Source organism: Neophocaena asiaeorientalis, unplaced genomic scaffold (genome assembly GCF_003031525.2).
Source record: "Neophocaena asiaeorientalis asiaeorientalis breed wild unplaced genomic scaffold, Neophocaena_asiaeorientalis_V1.1 scaffold342, whole genome shotgun sequence".
Classification (NCBI taxonomy): Eukaryota; Metazoa; Chordata; class Mammalia; order Artiodactyla; family Phocoenidae; genus Neophocaena; species Neophocaena asiaeorientalis.
In genome coordinates this window covers 5,040,947-5,048,391 of record NW_020174037.1, presented here as the reverse complement: position 1 = coordinate 5,048,391, position 7,445 = coordinate 5,040,947, and the positions used below count along the sequence as shown (strand labels likewise).

Sequence of the window (7,445 nt, the reverse complement as noted above, 5' to 3'; positions counted from 1 at the left end):
CTGGTCAGGGAGCTAAGATCCCACATGCCTCACAGCCAAAAAACCAAAACATGAAACAGAAGCAATATTGTAACAGATTCAATAAAGACTTTAAAAATGGTTCACATCCAAAAAAAAAAAAAAAATCTTAAAAAAAAAAAAAAGAGAAAGCTCCCTGGGCCGGCATAGGAAAGCTGGGACTTCCTCCTGAAGGCCACAGGGAGTCATGGAAATCTAAGCAAGTGAGTGATAGGGCAGGGAGAGCATTACTGACAACCAGGTTGCTGTGACTGAGGGGACAAAGCAAGGGACTTGGGCACGGAGGGAGGTGACGGACCAGGAAGACACAGAGGAACTAGGGAGGAAGGTGCATTAGGCAGGGCTCTCCAGAGAAACACACTACATATACATATGTGTATATATACACACACACACAGTATATATAAATACATATGCAGCATATAAAATATATTACATAAATATAGATATATATTTAAATATATATAAAAGTACATATAGTTAAAAGCACATATACACACATATATAAGGAGAGTTATTATTATGGCTCATACAATTGTGGAGGCTGAGAAGCCCCAAGATCTGCAGTTGACAAGATGGGGACCCAGGAGGGCCAATGGTATGGTTCTAATCTGAGTCTGAAGGCCTGAGAACCAGGAAAACCAGTGGCGTAAGTTGTGGTTTGAGTTTGAGCCCAAAAGCAGGAGAAAACAGATGCCCCTGTTTGAAGAGAGTCAGGCAGAGAGAGCAAATTCTCCCTTACGCCACATTTTTGTTCCGTTCAGGCTTTCAGCAGATTAGATAATGCCCACCACTTTGGGGAGGGCAATCTGCTTTATTCAGTCTACTGATTCAAATGTTAATCTCATCCAGAAACATCTTCATTGGGACTTCCCCAGTGGCGCAGTGGTTAAGAATCCACCTGCCAATGCAGGGGACACAGGTTCGAGCCCTGGTCTGGGAAGATCCCCCATGCCGCGGAGCAACTAAGCCCGTGTGCCACAACTACTGAGCATGCACTCCAGAGCCCATGAGCCACAACTACTGAGCCCGCATGCTGCAACTACTGAAGCCCACGTGCCTAGAGCCTGTTCCTCAGCAAGAGAAGCCACTGCAATGAGAAGCCCACACACAGCAACCAAGAGTAGCCCCCACTCGCTGCAAATAGAGAAAGCCTGCGCACAGCAACAAAGACCCAGCGCAGCCATAAATTAATTGTTTGTTTGTTTATTTATTTTAAAAAAAGAATTACCTGGGGAGCCTGCTAAATGCATATTCCCAGGACCTGCCCACAGTTCTAATTTCTTAGGTCAGGAGTGGGGCCCAAGAATCTGCATCTTAACAAGTAGACCAGATGATTCTGATTCCAATTTGAAAAACACCATTTTCTAAAATGTAGGATTCTTCATTTTCCTTGTCTACAAACATTAACTGAGGGAGCTATGACTGTGTTACCTACAACATTCTCCATCTCCCAGTCACATTTCCTTATCCTACAAACTCAAATCCATGTCACTGATTCAGACCTCACACGTGTTCTGGGACAGAGAGCAGCTTTCTGTATGATTTGACATATGTACTGTGACTAAGTAACATCCCCCTAAGCCTTCAGTGCACCTGACTCTCAAGTGTAATGACTTTGTCTTGTTACTTATATAACAACAATAATTATCACCAGCATCATAGCCACGATAACTGACATTTATTAATTCCCCTACTAAGTGCCAGACCCCATGCAAAATAATTCACTAGCATTATCTCATTTAATATTCACAGCAACTCTGTGAAGCAGATACTAGTCATTATCCTTACTGTACTGATGAGGAAGCTGAGATTAGGGAGGTTATGCCCAAGGTCACGAACTTGTAAGTGATGGAGTCATTTGAACCCAGACTGATGCAACTGCTAATCCCATGGTCTTCCCACTACGGCTCCTGATTTATTCACCTACCAAAGATTTCCTAGGACAATAATAATAACAACAATAAGAGTGTACTACATTACTCCTTACATCAAAATTAATTCCAGAAGGAGCAAAGATTTAAAAGTAAAAAGATGAAACCTTAAAAGGATTATAAGAATTTCTGGTGCCACACAAGATGGATAAAGCCCACAATAGCCTACCTCTCTCTAATTACAACTAAAAACAATGTACAAGATATAAAAAGCAACTACCTGAGGACTCTGAAAAGTAAACAGAAGAGACAAGAAGGGAAGTAAACAATTACAGCAGCAACCTGTCCAGGGATGAGCTCCCCAGGTTTGACCTGAAGACAAGCCCCAGTCATGGAACTGTGTGGTGGCAGTGCAGGCAGCTGAAACTCCAATAGGAACTCTGTTTCTCTGACGAGGATAATTGGGGAAAGAGGCCCCTGCACTCCCAGAAGTACGTGAGGAATCCCTGTTTTCTTTTTCTCTTTTTTTCTCTTGCTTCTTTGCCCTGAGGGTGGGTCCCAGTCATGGAGGGGTGCTATAGCAGCAAGGATACAGACAGATAAAACCCTAAGTAAAACCCCATCTTTCTGAGCAGAGGATCATGAGTCCTCTATGGGCTAGATCACAGAGAAGAATCCTGGAGAGGAAAGAGCCAGAAAAAGGAATTTTCTAATTCTGTGTATAAACCTACACAAGGCCCAGACTTGACTCTGAGCTGTGAATGCACAAGACAGATACAAAGCACCATGGAAAAGTCTTTGAGAACTGAATTATGATTTAAACCACCACTCAAGTCTCAGATTAACCCCTAAGTAGCAAAAACATGGGACAGACCCAAAACACCATAGCAACAGTTTGAAAACTATCATTGGAAAAGTCACCCACAGAAGGGGATACAGATTTTGCAGTCTGAACCTAATAAGGTCTGCGGAAACATAAACATCAACATTTGCCAGAGGATTCTAATAGGTCACAGAGTCTCATGACATAATCTTTTAAATGTTCAGAATACAATCCAAAATTACCCAGCATACACAAAAGAAGAAAATTTCAAGGGAAAAGACAAAAGATGCCAACTCCTAGATGATCCAGATGTTGAAATTATCAGGCAAAGATATTAAAGTAGTTATCATAACGATGGTCCATAAGATAAAGGAGAATAGTCTTGAAATGAATGAAAAGATAAACTTTCTCAGCAGAGAAACAGAAACTATTTTAAAAGGGACATTTTAAAACTGAAAAATATATAATCTGAAATAAAAGATTTACTAGATGGACTCAATAGCAGAATGGACATGATAGAGGTAAGAGTCAGTGAACTTGAAAACAGATGAATAGGAATTATCCAATCTAAATAATAGAGGGACTAAAGACTGAAAAACAATGAACAGAGCCATGGAGATCTGTGGGACAAGATCAAAATGTTTAACATTCATGCCATTGGAGTCCCAGAATAATAGATATTGGTACATAAAAACATTTGAAGAAATAATGGCCCAAATTTCCCAAATTTGGTGAAAGACATCAATTTACAGATCTAAGAAACTCAGTAAAGCCCAATCAAGATAAAGTCAAAGAAAACCATGCCCAGACACATCATAATAAAACTATTAAGTACCAAGAAAAAAATAGTTTAAAATCTTGAAAGAGTCTAGAGGAAAACAATACATTATTTTTAGAGGAAAGATAATTCATATGACTACTGATTTCTCATCATAAACCATGGAGTCCAGAAGACAGTTGAACATCTTTAAAAGTGCTAAAAGAAAACAAGTGTCAACCCAGAAGTCTATGTCCAGTGAAAATATCTTACAGGAATGAAAGTGGTGAAATAAAGACATTCTCAAATGAAGGAAATCTAAGAGAATTTGTAACCAGTAGACAGATTCTAAAATACATGCTAAAGGAAATTCTTTAGGCGAAAGGAAACTGATACCAGAGAGAAACTTGCAACTTTAAGAATGAAAGAAAAACAACAAAAATGGTAAAAATCTGAGTAAATGGGTACTAATTTTCATCTCTTAAGCTCCTTAAAATACGTATGACTGTTTAAAGCAGTAATGACAGAGTTGTCTGATGGGGTTTTCAATGTATGTAGATGTAATCACCACAATACCTATAACATAAAGGGGTACAGGTAAAGGAACCTATATGATTGCAAGATTTCATACAGATTGTGAATGATATCCTGCTATTTTACCACCATATTAGTATTTGTATAGAAAAATATGAAGATTTTCTTATGACTTTTATGGGTGTGTGAGCTGGGGTATTACATGGGCTGCTCACTTTCTGCTATACGTTTTAATGTTTTTAAAAGGTCCATGTACTATACAATACAGTAATCAGGAAACAGTACTGGGTTTTTCTTTTCTCACTGTGTAACATATTTTTCTTCAGCAGTAACCCAGATCTCTCAGGTTTCCCTGTGGCTGACACTTAAAACACAAACTTCGGAACCCATGTAATTCCAATACTGTTAATTCACAAGGCCTTAAGCTCCCTCCATCTTGTTGCCTCTCCTGGTTCTTGCCTCCCTTCTGGCAGTGGGTGGCCATTACCATCTCCATATCAAGGAACCAACAAACCATAGTTCTCATGCTAGACCTGGCATCTTTTTTCCATTAACTGTCCTCTCCATTACTACTTTTGAGGGGTGGGGAGAGAATCTTTGTTATTTGAATTTTCCTCTCATTTGAATTATGGGAGAAACCGGGAATTCACTCCACTTGTGAGTAGGAAGAACACTTAATGTCAAAGATCTGGATTTAAACCACAGCTCTGTCACTTACCAGCTGTGCGACCTTGGGCAGCTTATTTTATTCTCCAGGCCTCAGTTTCTCCATCTGTAAAAGAGTTTGACAGGGATCAAAAATACAGACTTGCAAATAATAATACATCACCTTCTCCATCCACTAAGGAAAATGGTCTTTGCTTCCTTGGCTCTCCCTCTGCCTCTCCCATCAACCCATCACCCCGACCTCCACCCCCAGCGTGCTAAGGATGGTTCTGTCTTCACCAGACTTTTTTCTAGATCTATAATATGTAGCTAAAGTAATATTTAGATTTGTATTTAAAAGGACAGGTTGCTACTAGACTGGAAGGAGAGGAAAAAGAAAAGAAGAAAGAGCAAGAGAGGAAACTAAAACAGGAAATGGTTGAAAATGTTTATTTTTTTTTCCAAAAGACTATGCCAGCTCAGGTTGAGAGATCTGGGGTGGGAATTTGGACTGGGAAAAGAGCAAAGCTGGCCATGAGACAGATGAATGGATGATAGGTGATGATAGATGGATAGCTGGATGGATGGATAGATAGGTAGATAGATAGATAGATAGACAGACAGATAGGACAAATAGGAAGGGAAGAGGAAAAGAGAGAAGGAGAAAAGAGAAGATGAAAGAAGAGGAGGGAATTTGCTCTATGTAATGAACATACTCTCGTTTAGGCTTTTTTGAGAAACAGAAGTAAAAGTTGAAATTACTGCTTTTTATATATTTTGAAATTATTTTAATTTACAAATAGAAAACATCTTGGAAGAAAAAAAATGAAAGAAAAACACAAAACATATAAGCAAATGTTTACTCCATGAGCGTCTCAAATCCTTACTTGTTCACCAGTCCACAAGATGAAAAACACTTTTCTACAAAGGTATTCAGCCACCAACAATGATGTTATTAATAGGAATATGGATCAATTTCACAAAAAAGCCAGTGAATCCCATTATAGCAAATACTATTGCTGTTGCCATGGCAATCTTCTGGAATTCTTTCCTCTCAGGTTTGGTGAATCTTTTAACCAGCCGAATTGAGTCCTTCACAAACTGCCAACTTGGCTCAACGAACTGCATTACCTGATCCATGACGCCTGCCCACCATCCGCTCACAAGCCAAAGACACGTAGCACAACAGCCAACAGACAAATGCCCACCAGAACCGGAAGCTGGGTCCGGCTTCAAATTATTTCATAATGCCAAATTAATATTTCTCAGCTTGCAGTGGTACCTAGAAGATGCTATTAAGTAACCCTGGCTGTATATGGGCCACGTGGAGATAACCCTACAAGCTCTCACGGAGGTGGAGAAGGTCCTGTGAGATCATAGATACAAAATTATAATTGTTTTACTATTAATTTTCCTTTTGCTTTCCACTTACATCTTAGTTCAGATCAGTTACCAAAGTGGTGAGCACCAAATAGCTTGGATAACAGGGAAACTGTAGAATTGTAAAGTCTTTGCTTGGGTCTTCAGGAAAGGGTGCCAGTGGCACCTTACACATCTTTCCAATCAGCCAGCACACTACACTGGTTTAAATAGTGCACACCACTCTCAGCCTGCATCTCGCCTTGGGGCCAACCTCCTTGTCTCTGCTTTTCTCACTAAGCTGTAAACATCTTAGGCAAGGGATATAGTCTGCTCACCTCTATATTCCCCATCTGGCAGAGAATCTGGAACATGTTAGGCAAAAATGACCAAACTCAGGGCAATATTATGAGGCATTAACAGCTTCTCCTCTCTCTCTCTCTCTCTCTCTCTCTCTCTCTCTCACACACACACACACACACACACACACACACACACAGAGTTATGTGTACCCCATTTCTCGCCCCCCCAGCCTAGATAGCTAAGACATTCCACCTTTACTGCTTCAAGGAAGAGAGAATAAAAATAGTTAACTCATAGCTTTTGACCTTCAAAAGCTGAGCTCCTGGCAGAGATAAGATTTGGATGAATACTTGCTGGGCTAATCCTTCCTGCCCACCCCCATCCCACCCCCTGATGCAGAGGAAGTAAAATTTACCTGCTCTAGAGGAGAGCATTGGACAGCAGAGCAGACACTTGGATGTTGGAGAATGTCCCTGTTTATGCCCCTCACCCCACCCTCCCTCCTTCCCTTGGGTAAGGCCAGGGTGAGGGGATATGTGTGTAGTCAGGGAAATGAGATACACCCCAGGTTGGTTTGGTAGATCCAGGGGTAGAGGAGATCTATGCCTCACACAAGGTGATACCTGAGGAGGTGGGGAAACAGTCTCCTCTCCCCACTCCCACACACAATAGGGTAGGAGAGAGAAGCTTTGAATAAAAAAGACATATGACAAGGCTAGACCAAGAGGCCTGAGAGAGTCCTATGAAATTCCCCCAAATCCTCAGAGTAGCTCAGGAGGGCAGCCAAGTGTCTCTCATACTTACAAGGAGGACACAGAAGCTAGATGAAAGAAGGCAAGCCAGCAGTTCTACAGATGCCTCAAGAGCAGGGTTTTTAAAAAATCACATAGCAATAAGTGCTAGTATTTACCAAATACTTCCAAATGTTGGAAGACCAGATGGGCCACACATTTCAACAGCAATCAGAGTAACAAGACCCCAGAAAGCCATATGCATCTACCATCTCCATAACACACACACTGTCACACACACACACACACACACACACACACAAACCTTCCAATGGCCTGAACTTATATACAACTACAGAAGAAAAGGGAGGAGGGGGAAATTCTCTGAGCTGGCAGAGAAA

General features: G+C 40.8%; 1 pseudogene; it reads right to left on the bottom strand.

Annotated features, from left to right (window-relative positions):
* Positions 1-5,584: 5,584 nt before the first annotated feature.
* On the bottom strand, positions 5,585-5,791 carry LOC112405338 (protein transport protein Sec61 subunit gamma pseudogene; annotated as a pseudogene).
* Positions 5,792-7,445: the final 1,654 nt, after the last annotated feature.